The sequence below is a fragment of the Nannospalax galili genome, unplaced genomic scaffold, assembly GCF_000622305.1.
Source record: "Nannospalax galili isolate Female #2095 unplaced genomic scaffold, S.galili_v1.0 scaffold135, whole genome shotgun sequence".
NCBI lineage: Eukaryota > Metazoa > Chordata > Mammalia > Rodentia > Spalacidae > Nannospalax > Nannospalax galili.
The window spans coordinates 71,090-86,875 of NW_008338998.1; the positions used below are offsets into that span (position 1 = coordinate 71,090).

Here is a 15,786-nt window from a genome sequence, read left to right on the forward strand (position 1 = left end):
TATTTTCGAGTGCTCAGAGAATTGATTTCTTTACATAACTCAAATATCTAACACTCTTGTGAATTTCCAGGAGTTACTCATCTCCCAGCTCCTTGGTAGATTTTTTTCTTGTTTTTACTTTTTTAATTTTTCTTTTTTTCTCAACGTATGTTTTTATTGAATTTTTGTGCATTTCATGCAATACATTTTAGTCATATTTAGCTCCCTCCCCCATCCACACTCCTGATATCCCTCCACACACTGGATTTCCTGCATTCTGTCATATATGTTAAGGCCTATTGTGGTGGCTTGAATAAGAATGTTCCACATAGGCTCCAAGTAGTTGAGCATTTTGTCCCCAGCTGGTGGTGCAATTTAGAGAGGTCTTAAGTGTGGCCATGCTGGACAAAGCATTCACTGGGGGTGGGCTTACAGAGTTCTTATGCCTTGCCAGATCTCCAGTCACTCTCTTCTTCCTGTGCCTGCTTGAAGATGTGAACAATTAGCTTCTGCTACTACTCCAGCTACCTCTGCCTCCATGCCTCCATGCCATGATGGACTCTTGCCCCTTTGCAACCATAAGCTAAATAAACTCTCCCTTTTATAAGTTCATTTTGTCACAGTGTTTTATCACAGCAACAGAAAAGCAATTAATATCAAGTCAAGTTTGTATACTCAGATGTCCCTCTGTGCAAGTTCATCCATTGAAATCTAGTCAGCCTATCTAGAGTCTCTCCTTTAAATATCAACTTTTCCTTACACAGTCATAATCAGCTGCCAACAATTCTTTTGCTAAGGTTGGGGCTTCCTGTCCATTTCCCCAGTTCTATGCTGGATTTTTATCTGATTGAGTTTGTATGGGTCTTGTGAATGTTGTCACCATTGCTCTAAGTTCATATGAGCAAGTTCCCAGAGGCCTAAAAGTCTCTCTTTTCCTAAGTTCCTGCACTGATCCAGGCTCTTGCATCTTTCCACCCCCTCTTCTGCAATGGTCCCTGATGGGCAAGGTTTAATATAGAATCCCTACCCAGGGACATGCACTCTGCAGTCTCATTCTCTACACCTTGGGCAGTTGTAACCTTCTGTGTGCACTGCAGTCTGTTGCATGAGGAAGCTTCACTGGTGAGAGTTGAGGGATGTATTAGTATTCTCCCTACTCCCTGTTTCACTATGTTCCATGAGCCTTAGGTGTACAGGTTACACCACTTAGGGTTAGGAATCTCTCAGACACTTATTCTCTGAGTGTGACCAGTTGTGGAACTCACTAATAGTCTTCATCTACTGCAAAAATAGCTTCATTGATGAGTGGGAATCATGAGGGTAAAGGGGAAAAAGGAGCTCAAGAGAGGTGGGATAATAAGAGACAGGTATTATTAAAGGGAAAACAGGGATACTTGAACAGGGGAGAGAAGAGGGAGATTAGAGAGTGGAGAGAGAGAGAGAGTGAGAGAGAGGGCAAGAGAGCGAGAGTGAGAGTGAGAGCAAGAGGGCGAGAGAGCAAGAGCGTGAGAGACAATAAATCTTAGGTGGTGTGAAAAACCACCTAGAGGGAAATGTATTACCTCAAAAACCTACTGAAAAATACACATACAATATCTAAACACAAGTCCATGTGTATACCTGAAGGCTATACAACAAGAAACACAGTGCCAGAGAGGAGAAACCTCCCTTCGAGTTATTGGCGATGGTAGTCCAAGAGACTCCCAAAATAACACAGGCTATTGGCACAGCCCTTGATTACCTCCCACAACTTGAAGGTAAGACTCTATTGTTGAAGACAGGACATACTTCAGACATAGGACACAGGACTTGGAGTAATGGGCTGGAACTGACCTGGAAGCCTCCTCCCTGAAGACTACCTCTCATAGTTCTAGGGGACAGTATGCAAAATGCTAAGGGAAAAAAAATCAATCAGTGGTCCAACCCCAGCTTTAAAGCCTAATAACCACAACAATGACTGGCACAACAAACTCTAGTGGTACAGTAGTGGCACTTTTATCTTGGAGGCAATCAACAACTATCTAATTGGGATTAAAGCCCTCTCAATGGGAGAGAACTCATAGGTGGTGCTGTAAACAAAGCCAAATACACATGGCTGGAGATGTCGTAGATCCTAGAGAAAACTCTATCTCTGTCATATTCCTAGACAAATGTAATTAATTACAGTATGCTAAATATGAATCCTTATTTACAGACAAGTATATTATTTTCATCACTCACCAAAGAAGTTTCTTGTGTAAACAATCTTTGTGCATTGTTTATAAGGAACATCCTTTCTCCCTCTCTGCTCTTTCTAAAATATGTGAAAATTTCCTGTTAATTTGTAGGGCTTATGGATTCTTTTCACCTTGCTTTACCTTGTCTCATTCTTTTTCTTTCTATGTCAGATATTTTGAGCAGAGTAAGAGTGGAGGTCAGCCTGCACTGTGCTTTTATATGGTTTTCATAATGCATCTGGAGCTGGAGGGTAATGAGAAAACATTTCCAAATTTCACCATGAATCAACTCTACATGGAGCAGATGAACAGCTTTAATGTTAAACCATCTATATCTATGCTCATTTAAGGATATATTCTTTTGTGAATTTTTTATATTTACTACATGTTATATTGCTTCTTTAGATATCTTGAGAAAATCTAATTTGAAATTTAATTACTTTCAAATATAAATTGAATTATCATCAAATCAAAATTATTTATAGTCCCATCCTTTGATGGAGGTAAGAATAACTTACATGGAGTATTCATACATATTTATACTATTGGTTTATTTTTATCTTCAGTTATCTGTTAATACATTTTGCTTTTGTATGCAATAATATAAAAAAGAACAACAAAATATTGGAAAGATAGACAAAATATAAAAATGAAAAAGTATTGTTTTATTGTGAGGTTTTATACTGACAAAAATTCTGAAAGCAAATGTATATTGTATAAAAGTATTGAGAATCGACTTTCATAAAACATCCAGATATTTAGGAGTCTTTTAAGATTAATGAAGTTAAGAACTGATGACCTGGCTGTGGACTATGATGAAATAAAGTCAGAAAAGATAAAATGGTATAGGGTAATAATTCTGTGTTCCTAATATGAACAGATACAAACACATCTAATCTGTTAGAAGGGATATATACTGCTGTCCGGTAGATTTTACATACTTCAATAATTTTTTAAGATGATGTATTACAAGTCCATACTTTAGATTCTTTGTTTTTATACTATGGAGTAAAGATATAATCACAGACAGCTGTCCCAGTGCAGCATCACTCTATGTAGCACCTCAGTTAGAAAGGCCCTAGATTTCTGATGTTGTCAATGTAGGCAGTATTGGACTGTGCTATTCTCTAATATAAACTGAGTTCTGGTGATGAATTGCTAGGGTCTAAAAATGCTAAGGTCAAACTCAGCAGTTATCTGATAGGACAAATAACACTTTCAGAATAGTTCAAGTGATAAAATTCCTCAAGAATCTCATAATACAATTATCAGCTACATTTTTTAACTATCACAGCAGATTTTCATAAATTTTTTATTGAACTTTGTACTTAGTTTCATTTAAGTATATTTTATACTGTTTGAAAGGTTTGTATGTTTATACAATGTATAATGATGATATGTATCCATCAGTAACTCTCTTCTACTCCTAGATACCTACAACACATCAAAATTAAAGAAGAAACAAATGATTTAAACAGATCCATAACCAGCAACAAGGCTAAGAAGTCATAAAACTCAACTAAAAATTATCTCAAGGATCAGATAGACTCAATGCGGAATTTTATTGAAATTTCAATAAAAATGAGCACCAATGCTACTCAAATTATACCATGAAATAGAAAGTGAAGAAATGCTTCCAAACAACTTAAAGAAACTAATATTACACTGTTACAAAAACATAGACACATCAAGAAAAAGAAATTCATAGACCAATCTTTCTGATTAACATAGATGCTAAAATTCTCAATAAAATACTGGTTAAACCCAATTCCAGATCACATCAAAAGGATTATTCATCAAGAGTAGGTTGGTTCCATTACAGACATAAGATGTTTAAACATACATAAATAAAAGTTTTCTATCACATTACTCAAAGATTGAAATCATATGGTCATTACAATAGATTCAGAAGAGTCCTTTGACAAAATTGAACATGTCTTCATGACCAAAGTCATGGAGAGCCTAACTCAACAGGCACCATAATTCAGCATAATAAAGGCCATATAAAACAAGCCAACATTATGCTTAATGGAGAAAAACTCAAACTCTGCAAGATCAAGAACAAGACAAAGGTATCCACTCTCTCCACTCCTGTTCAAAATAATACTTTCCTTAAAAACTTTAGGATTTCCTACTCAAAAGAAACCTGTTATGCCACTTACTATGTAGTTTGAGTATTCTTGGCTCTTTTCAGATGGAATTAGGAATTAAACAAGTGAATCAATGAAATGACAAAGGTGAACAAGAAATCCAGCTACTTTGTGTGGCAGGATTGTATATGCCAGGATACCTGTCTGTGAAAGTGTGTAAAGGAGCCATTGATGCACTTTACTTTTCATTAACTTGTTACATTTTCTGAGCTTTTTTCATTTGTTTCAACTTTTTCTGCAGGTTAAAAGGTAGAGCAACTCACTGGATTCTAGAGAAGACATGTAAGTAGATACTCTGGTGTTTTTGTACTTCTTTTGTGTTTTTGGTTGTGATGTTCAAACTTCAGGGTGTGTGAGCTCATCATTTCAGAGACTCAAAGTAGATTACCTTTATGTTATATTTTTCTTCATGAGTGTCCCTTTTTTGTTTGAGGAAAAAAAGTTTTAATTTCTTCTATTTACTTTTAATTTGAATCTCTTTTTTTTTTAGAATTTCATATGAGTTTCTATTTACATTTCCATCCCCTCATCCCCTCTCCAGCTTATACCATGCCCCTCACACGGTCTCTCAAATTCATGACCCCATTTTTAATTATTGACCTCTCTTTCTCTCTGCCTCTGTCTCTGTCTCTCTCTCTGTGTCTTTCTGTCTGTCTCTCTCTCTCCAAATATTTACTAAGTCCATTTAGTGTTGCTCATATGCATATGTGTCCAGGGTTGACCACTTGGGATTATGTAACCTATCAAAGAACTCATCCCTGGAGAAAATGGGTTGTCTCCCTCTCAGCAGCTACTGAGTGCCTGTAGCTCTTCATCTATGAATGGGACCTTATGAAATTTTGCCCATCAATGTTGATATATAAACTGATGTTGTCATTATAGAGGTCTTGTTTAAGTAAACATATTGCTGATATTTCAAGGGTTCAGTTTCCTTGTCATGTTTAGAAGACACTATCTAATCTTTTTTTGTCTTTAAGGCTTACTTTGAAAAACTACACAGGAAGGTCATATCTTAAAAAAAAAAAAACAAACAAAAAACTTACCCATCCCTGAATTGAAAAGGTCCTTTGGCACAACGAATGTAGTTATTAGTTGAATGTCTAGCTCAACTGAAAAGTTTTCTTGTCAGCTTTTGAGTAAAGAGCATCAAGGTAAAATCCTTACCAGGCTGCCTATCTTGTAGGAATGAATTAGGCATGGGAGTTCTACTTGTTACTCTCCATTTCTTTCCCTGAGTACACAAGTTAATATGATAAATGGTGTACAAGTGGCAAGGTTCTGGGGCACTGAACTTAATGAACACTATTTGGGGGGTGGATAGGGGGATCTTTTGAATGTATTTGTCAAATGTATTTATTTTATTTAAAGTCTTTTTAAAATTTTTTTATTTTTTAATTTTTTCAAATTAATTTATTCATTTTTATTTTATGTATATGCGTGTAGTGCTTGCATGTAGGTAAATGCACCCGTGTCATGCAATGCCCGCAGAGGTCAGAAGAGGCTGTCAAATCCCTTGGGACTAGAGTTATGGAGAGTTGTTAGCTGCCATGTGGGTGCTGGGATTTGAACCCGGGTCTTCTGCAAGAACAACCAGTGTTCTTAACCACTGAGCCATCTCTCCAGCCCTATTTAAAGTCTTTTAATAATTAGCATACATTGAAACAGTTTTCATTATGGTATTTTCTGGGCATGTGCCCAAAGGACTCTGCATCCTACCACAGAGATATTTGCACATCCATGTTTATTGTTGCACTATTCACAAGACCAGAGATATTGAATCAGCCTAGATATGTATCAACATAAGAATGGAAAATTAAAACATGGTGCAGATACACAATCAAAGTATACTAAGCCAAACAGGAAAATTAGTTGATCTAGAAATTATGATACTAAGTGAGGTAATCCAGACTGAGAAAGACAAACATCATGTTTTCTATATGGTGATCTGAGCTTCTACTTGTATATACACATATTTATGTATGAATGAGTGTGGGTTTCGGGAAGGGGATTGTTGAGAGGTGAAATAGACGTTTTTAAAAGGGATGGAAAGGATAATAGAACACACGTTTATGAAAGTGAACAGAGGAATATGAGGCAGAAATGTAGCTGCTGCTAGAGGACAGGGGAGATGAGGGAGAGCAGCAGAGGTGGGAAGGAAAACCAAACAATGACTATACCATAATGAAACCTGATAATTAGAGGTAATCTTTTTGATATAATGACTTTGGTAAATCACTGACTTTTTTTTTTTCATTTTATGTTAGGTGAAAAGAACTTTTGTAATGAAATTCAAATTTGCTAATCATCGATTAAAAAACAAGTTACTGCATGTGTGTAAGTGTACCCATGTCATGAAATGCCGAAGAAGGTCGGAAGGCACTGGATCCCCTGGCACTGGAGTTATGGATGGTTGTTAGCCTCCATGTGGGGGCTGAGAATCAAACCCAGGTTCTCTGCAAGAGCAGTCAGTGCTCTTAACCACTGAGCCATCTCTCCAGCCCCCTTGATACCCTATTTATTTCTAACTTTACTAAGACAACACAGGTCATAGTCTTCATAATAATGTAACATTGACATTATTCAGTGTGACAAGTCTATTCAGAAACTAAGAAAGTGGCCATTGTACATTAGTGTTATTTCATAATACAGTAGACAAACTTTCCCAGATTCAGCCTGGCTAAGGAAATGATTATTTTTTTTGAAGGTACTTGCCTTGATGATGAGTACAAATGTCTGAGGATGCTGAGTGACTCATACAAATGGTCCAGATGTGTGGTCTTCTGTTAGGACATACACGATTCTGAAATCCTGAGTTTGAGTGGAGACCCCTCAGTGATGACATATCACTGTGGGCAGGCTTCAGCATACTATTTTATGAGGCCAGGTGCATCTTTTATGTATTAAGTGATTAAGACTTGTTTCATTTCTCTTAACTTGAACAGACCTGTAGATGCTTGTATAGAGGAAATATGTTCTTGTGTATCAAGCGAGGAAATTGAAAAAATTGAATCAACTTAGAGGCAAGCAACTGGGAAATATACTGAGTCAGTAGTATTGCTAAAAGTTTAAGACAATGGAATGCCATTAAGTCCACTAATTAATAGTGCTGCTGAGTACTTTTTAAGTCAATGTCTTTACTATTCTGTACTGTTTTACTGGGATAGAAGGACTGGAATCTTCACTTCCTAGAATAAGGGTGAGTAATTAAACCCGTATCCTTTGAAATCAATGACTTGTCCTCTGTGTCAGGTTCTGAGGTCACCTACTTTATCTTTTCAGAGTCTCAATTGGGAATATGGTTGTGATATATTCTTTTTTTCTCATTTAGATTTTGAAAAAAGTTTTCCTACTGGATCCTTCTTGTTGTTGGTTGTTTTCCCTTTCATTTTAGTTTTCTGCTTTATGGAAAAAGCATAGAATTTTGGATAATTATTTTGGCAATTTCATAGTGGATACCAAAATATTATTATACTGTCCTCATATGTTTACTTACTGGAGTTTTGGTTCATAAGGTCTTTGTAGTCATATATATTTCTGCTTGTAGTTTACTCTTGAGGATTCAGTTGAACTTTCCCTTCCCTTCTTCCCTTCTCCCTTCCCTTCCCTTCCCTCCCCTCCCCTCCCCTCCCCTTCCCTTCCCTTCCACCGAATTTTGTTCTCTCTCTGTGGCATGTGAGAGTCAGACACCTGGGTGGTTTCTGGAATCTTGAAATATGTCTTACCTCTGTTGATTAATTGCTGGCCTGGGATGATGAAAATTTATTGAGCTGTACAAATTTAGTATATACACTTTTATACTTCAATCGAAAGCAAAAAAAAAAAAAAATCCCACCAAGCTAGCATACATATTAGCTGATACATTTCTTGAGAATATTATGCAGTAGATTATATTTAATTGGTGCCTAATGGTTGATGTTCTAATAATGTCAAGTATTTTTTTCCCTAACAACAGCATTTTCAGAAGGGTATATTTTGGAGTAGTTACTTATAAATTTTCATTTTAAAACATATCCATTCACATACTTAAATTATTTTATTCACACCCTATTATCTATTATAAAAATCACAGGGTAATTATTTGTATACAACATTCAAAGAATGTTACTCATAGATCTTAGGGAAATAGAGAGCCATATGTATTATACATTTAAAAAAAAAAAGGTAATACCAAGGAATTAGACAAGATATAAGTTAACAGATAGAATGACTAGACTGTTGTTTGGCTTCTCAAGACCTTACCTTTTGAGTTCATGATACATTAAAACAAAACTGTGTTTCAACTCTTAATCCGACTTCCTTGATTTTCCTTATTGAGTCCAAAAATCAAAAGCACTAGTCATAAATAACTATTTTTACCTCATTTTAAGAAATTTTAACAATATAGGGAATATAAATTGGCTTACAATGAACTACTTTGAAATTTCTTCCCTGATTTCTAGTTGCCATATGTTAGGAAGGAATTTTTTTTATTAATACTGTAACAGCAGTCCATCTACTTTTATATCTGTCATTCAACTAACATATCAATTTATCTAATTGTAAGAAAACACTTTTTTGTTATGCCATTTTGGTAGTGAATATGCATAATACAATCTCATGAGGACTCTATGTATATCTAGAAACTATAGATATACTCAAAGCTTCAATGAATAAAAAGAACACTTCATTTTGTTAAAGTCTTTTCTTTTCCAGAATAATAGCTACCATTTTCGTTGCCTTGAAATATATCATACTTTCATAATGAACACGCACTCATACTCCTGTTTCTTAGGAAATTTTTCCTAGAAATTATACTTATTATTAAAAGTTAGATGCATGGTATTTCCTTTAATAAGATAGTCAAATTGCCACCCAAATTTTCAGATCACTTATTTCAGTACTGTATCAGAATCTGTGATAAAGTGCTCCATGTTTGACAGATGTATAGTTAGAAAGTAAAGTAATACATTGTTATTTGGGATATCTTAAATGACATTTATTAAAATAAAATTTAGTTCATATAATCAAAACCGACGGTGATGTTTATAAACATGTATCATGACAGTAGCATTTATCACTGGCAGTTATACCATGATAATCTATAATTTTCAGTCACCTCAATACTTCTAATTGGAAAGCAAAACTTAAATACCAAAATTTAATAGTTCTGAGTCATTGAATAGATATTTAAGTTTCTATCTTTCTCTACAATAATAAGCACAATTCACAAATTTATAATTTAATTTTGTCATAGACAAAATATAGACAGTGAAAAGTAAAAACTATTAACAATGATAAAGCCACATTAATATGAAAAATTTGACTGGGATAGCTTTTATAATATCAATTTGGAAAAATTTATAAGTTCAAACTCTGAACTATTTTCCAAATTTTTAACATTTTAATAAGAATTTTTAAAATTCTAGTGTTTATTCATCTCTAGATACTTTGAATATATTACATTTCCTATATAGAGAAGATTTTATTAGTCATATTTATTCTTTGACATACATGTATATAATACATTCTGATTACTCTCATCTGTTCTGTTATTTTCATCCTACCCTTGTCACTCCATTCTCTTGCCTAAATGTCCCTTTCTCCATGATCATCTCTTTTTGTTTCATTTTGTGACCTAGCGAGTTTAATAGGTCACCTGTGAGAAAATACATTGGGAACTATTCATTGGAGCCTGGTGCACTCACCAGTGTGTACAGATCTGAAGATAATGACTCCTCAACCACCTGAATCCATCATTAAGCCAATAATTCAACAAGAGGGATATGGCCCACAAATCCCTCCTGCATTCACAACTGGCTATTGATATCGATAGTTCCAGTTTTATGCAGGTCCAGTGTAGGTAACTGTAGCTGCTATGAGCTCATGATTGCAATGGGTAAGCCATTCCCAGAACACAGTATTTCATAGCTTTTATTCCTATCTTCTGGTTCTTATATTCTTTCCACTCCCTCTTCCCTGACCCTTGGAAGGGAAAGCATGAATGTCCTCTGAGACATTCATGGATTGGTCTGCTGACCAATACCCCCATTCTATTAACTGACTGTGAGTTTTTTTTTTTAATCTTTAGTGCTGATAATGTATGCTTGAGAATGGAAGAAAAAAGAAAAGACACGAATGGAAGTCGTATATTAAGGTAGTTAATCAACACATTGTAAATAAGGAATTTTAATCAAGCAGAACGTTTGCTTAGCAATATAGAAAAAGCAAAATATATGGACATTATTTTCCAGTAATTGAAATGTTGGATAGGTAATGCAAGTCACATCTTTGTTTCATATTAATAATATTAACTCTTTATACAGTTTCCAGGTGAATGTACAGGGTGTGTGTGTGTGTGTGTGTGTGTGTGTGTGTGTAACAAGACTCAGAAAAGTGAGACTATCAGGCTGTCGGTGTGCTGCTACCTAGGTGTTGTTGAAACTGTAGTTTCCCAGGTCTGCATTGAATGCACAGCTCAAGGACCTCCAGCAAACATGGCAGTCTCAGAACTTTATGTACACAATATTTCACTATCATTTTGTGTCAGGACTCTAAATACACAGTTTGCACAAATACAAATCAAATATGATTTGTCAAGTCAATTTGTATGGATTGGGAATGAATTATTTGTTTACTGACTTACTAGAAACTGATAATTAGAATGAAGGAAAATACCAATGTAGGCATGGTGAAATAGACATGCAAATATAAGTTTACATATATGCTTTTGATTTGGATAGCACATCTAGAAGGAAAATGGGAAACCATATGCAGTAGATTTTTTTTCTTTTAATTGAGTTTTTGTGCTTTTCATATAATACATCTTAATCAAATTTAGACCGCCTCCCATCCAAAAGCCCCTCCCCCACCAGATTTCAAGTATTCTGTCATATATGTTAAGTCCTATCCAGTCAAGCATTTGTATCCAGGTGTCTTTTGGTGCAAGTTCATTCACTGGAGTCTAGTCAGTATATCTAGACTCAATTCCTTAAAGAAGATCTATTCTCCCTCACCCCACAATAATCATTTACCTATGGTTTCTTGGCTAAGATTAGGGTCTGCTGCCCAGTTCCCTCATCCTATGATAGGTTTTTGTCTGATTGAGTTAGCATGGGTCTTGTGCACACTGTCACCATTGTTGAAAGTTCATGAACAAGTTCCCAGAGGCCTGAAAGCCTCTGTTTCCTTATGTTCATTCACCAGGGAGAAAATCGGTGGTTGGCCCAGCCAAGTTGTAAAGCCTAATAACCACAATGACTAGCAGAGCAAACTGTCTCTATTGGTGGCAATTTTATCTAGGGGTAATCAATAGCTATCTCATTGGACTTAAAGCCTTATCAATGGGAGGGAACTCATGGGTAGCACTGTAAATATAGCCAAATACATATGGCTGGAGAGATCATAAACCCCAGTGAGAACCCTATCTCTGTCATATCTCTAGATAAATGAAATTTCTTACTGTATGCTAAATATGGATCCTTCTGGCTGGGTGTGGTGGTGCATGCCTGTAGTTCCAGCACTTGGGAGGCAGAGGCAGGTGGATCTCTGGTCTACATAGTGAGTTCGAGGCCAGCTGAGGCTACAGGGAGACCCTGTTTCAAAAAGACCAAATGAAAGAAAGAAAGAAAGAAAGAAAGAAAGAAAGAAAGAAAGAAAAGAAAGAAAGAATTCTTATATTTACAGACAAGTATACTGTTCTAGTTTGCCTTCAATTGCTGTGACAAAATATTCTGACCAATACCAACTTGAGGAGGAAAGAGTATTTTGCTTACATCTATCTCCCGGTTACAGTTCATCAGTGAGGGAACCCAAAGTAGGAACTCAGGGTAAGAACCTGGAAGGAGAAACTGAAGCACAGGCCATGGAGGAACATTGCCTACTGGTTTGCTCCCTCAGCCCATGTTCAGCCTGCTTTCTTATACAGGACCGCCTTCCCAGGGGTGGCACGGCCCACATGGGCTGGGCCCTCCAGCATCACTCAACAATCAAGAAAATACTCTACAGACATGGACACAGGCCTGTCCAATGGAGGCAGTTCCCCAGTTGATCCCGCCCCCATCCAGATGTGTCAACTTGACAACTAAAGCAATCCAGCACATATACTGTATACCACTCATCAAAGAAGCTTCTTTGTGCAACTGAGTTTCACAACTGGTCACAAACAGAGAATATATGCCTGAGAGATGCCCAGCCCTAAGTGATAGTGAAACCTCTACACTTAAGGCTCATGGAACATAGTGGAACAGAGGGCAGAAATAATACTAATACATCCCTTAACTCTCAACAATGAAGCATCCTCAGACAACAGAATGTGATGGTAGAAATTTTTTGATGTGACACCTTTTTCAAGAGAATTTATCCAATTTTTTGATGAAAGAGAAATATTGGATATTGTCCTGGGTTGCTTCTAGTAATGCAATCTATAGTTGGGAACATGGCAGTGATATTTTTCCAATGTGGAAACAATTTCTTATGGTACTGAGGAGAGACAGAGTTGTGGAAAACAGGCTTATATTGGATGTTGATTTGGTATTAATTTCTTTTTGCTCCAGGCATGTAAGTGATAAATATTGAAAATTGATTCTTGTAGCAATATTTATTACTTTCAGTTCTTTCTACTTGTCAAACTGCCATCTTCTATACTGTGCTATTACCCTAAAGAATTGGTTCTGCTAAAGTTTATGAAGTTGACTTACTGCCAGTTTTAATAGGCTAAAGGTGAAATGTATAGTGTCATGCTAATGCAGACAACTATGTAAAAAAGCAACTCAGTTATAAAAAGGATAACATGACAGGAGCAACCTTACCAAGATTAGTGATAAGTATAATTATCTGAGTGCTGTGAACTATTATTCACCCATACCAATCAGCAAATAGGTAAATGTCCTTTGATTAAAAAAAAAAAAAACAAAAGGACTTCCACAATTATCACAACACCGTGACCTCTTTATTCTCAATGCTCCTATGTACATGACTTTCTTTTTGCCCTCACACAATTGTATTCCAGAATAGCTTCACTAGCAGACTTCAGCCTTAAGGTTTCACATTAAGGAGAGGTTTGGTATTTTTGTTATTTTGAACAGTTTAATGTTGATTGTATTCAAGTACTTGAATGAAGAACTAAATATAAAAAGTCTAGAAATAAAACATGACCAAATGATTATAAGGAGGATTGAGAGGATTGTAACTATCAGTAATGTTATCAGAGTTCTAAGGAAACATAAGACATTCAGATAATACCTAAAGACAATTGTGTTATTTCATTATAATACTATTTATTATTTTCTAAATCGATTTGCTTGCTTTTCTTTTAGCCATTTCTTTTGGTAGCTAGAAGTGGTAAGTAACATTCATGTTAAGAAATAGAAATTATCATGTGATATAATGAGTCTAAGTAAATTTAAAGTTAGGAAATTTAAATTTAAGTAAAACATGTTGATTTACTTTTAAAATGGAATGGGACTAGAAATAGGGGGATCATTCTTGAAAATCTCTCAAATATTTGGAAAAGAAAGTAGCACCTCGAGGCTATGCACTGATCAACAAAGAATTTGAAAAGGAAATTGAAATGCATTTTGAAAAGACATAAAGGAAAAAAAAAAACCACATCTGAAAATTTGTTGTATGTTCCTAAAACAGTTTGTTTTGTTTTGTTTTTTTTGTATTTTCTTTATTTCTCAATGTATTTTTTTTATTGAATTTTTGTGCATTTCATACAATGCATCTTAATCACATTGAGACACTTCCCCCATTTGCAACCCTTCATAGCCCCCACTCATTGGATTTCATGCATTCTGTCATATATGTTTAAGCCTACTGAGTCAAGCTTTTGTATCCAGATATCCCTCAGTGCAAGTTCATCCACTGGAGTCTAGTCAGCCTGTTTAGAGTCACTCCCTTAAAAAAGATCTACTTTCCCTCACCCAGCAGTAATCAGTTGACAATAGTTCCTCAGCTGAGGTTGGGGCCTGCTGCCCATTTCCCCAGTTCAGTGCTAGATTTTTGTCTGATTGAGACTGCGTGGGTCTTGTGCATGTTGTCACCATTGACTTTAGGGGGATATTTTATAGAACTGAATTCTTATACTAAAACTAAACATAGGCCTAAAATAAATGACAAACTGAATTTTTTTTATTTTATTATTTTTATTTTATGTGTATGCTTGTATTGCCTGAATGTAGGTAAGTGCACCCGTGTCGTGCAATGCCCATGGAGGACAGAAGAGGCTGTTGGATACCCTGGAACTGGAGTTAAGGACCATTGTTAGTTGCCATGTGGGTGCTGGGACTCGAACCTGGGTCTTCCACAAGAACAGCCAGTTTTCTTAACCACTGAGCCATCTCTCTAGCCCTGACAAAATGAATTTTAATTGAAGATATTCCTACAGAGAAAACTCCAGGCTCCTATATGTTCACATTAAATTTTAAAAAACCAATTTCACAGTCGTCTAGAAAATATAAAAGAAGAAAACACTTCCCAGTTCATTGTATTTGAAAAGCAATACATATATATATATATATAAAACAAATGTTTAAAATGAAGACTATACAACAATATCTTTCATGTTCAGCATAAATGTAAATCTCTAATCAAAATTTTAGTAAATGAAACCCAAATATACTTACATATATATGCATATATATATGCTTTATGATTAAATCTAGTTAACCATGGATTCAAGATTGGTGTAACATTTAAAAACGAATCACTATTTGAAAAATCACTTTGGAAAGTCAAGGTAAAAGCATTTTAAAAATCTCCTTTTCAATAAAATTAGTCTCTTCACAAAAATAATCAAAATCAACCAGGCATGGTTACATACCTGTAATCCAGTAATCAGGAGGCTAAGGCAAGAGGATGTCACCTTCAAGGTCAGCCTGTGCAACAGAGACCTTTTCATTTTTCTCAAAAAAAGTCAGTTTTATTCAAGTAAAATGTTTCACTCTTAGTAAAAATTTCAAAATTTATGGGATTTTAAAAACTTGTTCCCTTCATATATTGTTTTCTGAAACATGGTGGCAGCTTTGCAAAGCAGGAGGACAGTAGACATGAGAGAAGAAGGAAGAAAAGATTTGTGGAATCCTGCCAACAGAGCAGCATCGCCACAGAGTTACTTTATTTGGCCCCTTGAGGAAGTTTCCTAGAAAAATATAACTCATATAATCCATAGGATTTTTTTTTTTTTTTTTTTTTTTGGTCTTTTTCAGACAGGGTCTCCCTGTAGCCCCAGCTGGCCTGGAACTCACTATGTAGACCAGGCTGGGCCTTGAACTCACAGAGATCTGCCTGCCCCTGCCTCCCAAGTCACGCCTGGAAAACCATAGGAAGGAAAATTTTTCAGTGACTAAATTCCACCATCTGAGGATTAGTCTGAAAAAATTCATGGAAATTAGTGACTATCATAGCTGATTGAATAATTAATATAGCTAGGGTTAAAAAAAAAACATAAGAGCTGGGCATGG

The 15,786-nt window shown here is 35.6% G+C and overlaps 1 non-coding gene across 1 annotated transcript; it reads left to right on the top strand.

Annotated features, from left to right (window-relative positions):
• The first annotated feature begins 7,055 nt into the window (after positions 1–7,055).
• LOC115070489 lies at positions 7,056–7,122 on the top strand. The gene has a single exon (XR_003849645.1). It is a non-coding gene; the product is annotated as a small nucleolar RNA SNORD109A (small nucleolar RNA).
• Positions 7,123–15,786: the final 8,664 nt, after the last annotated feature.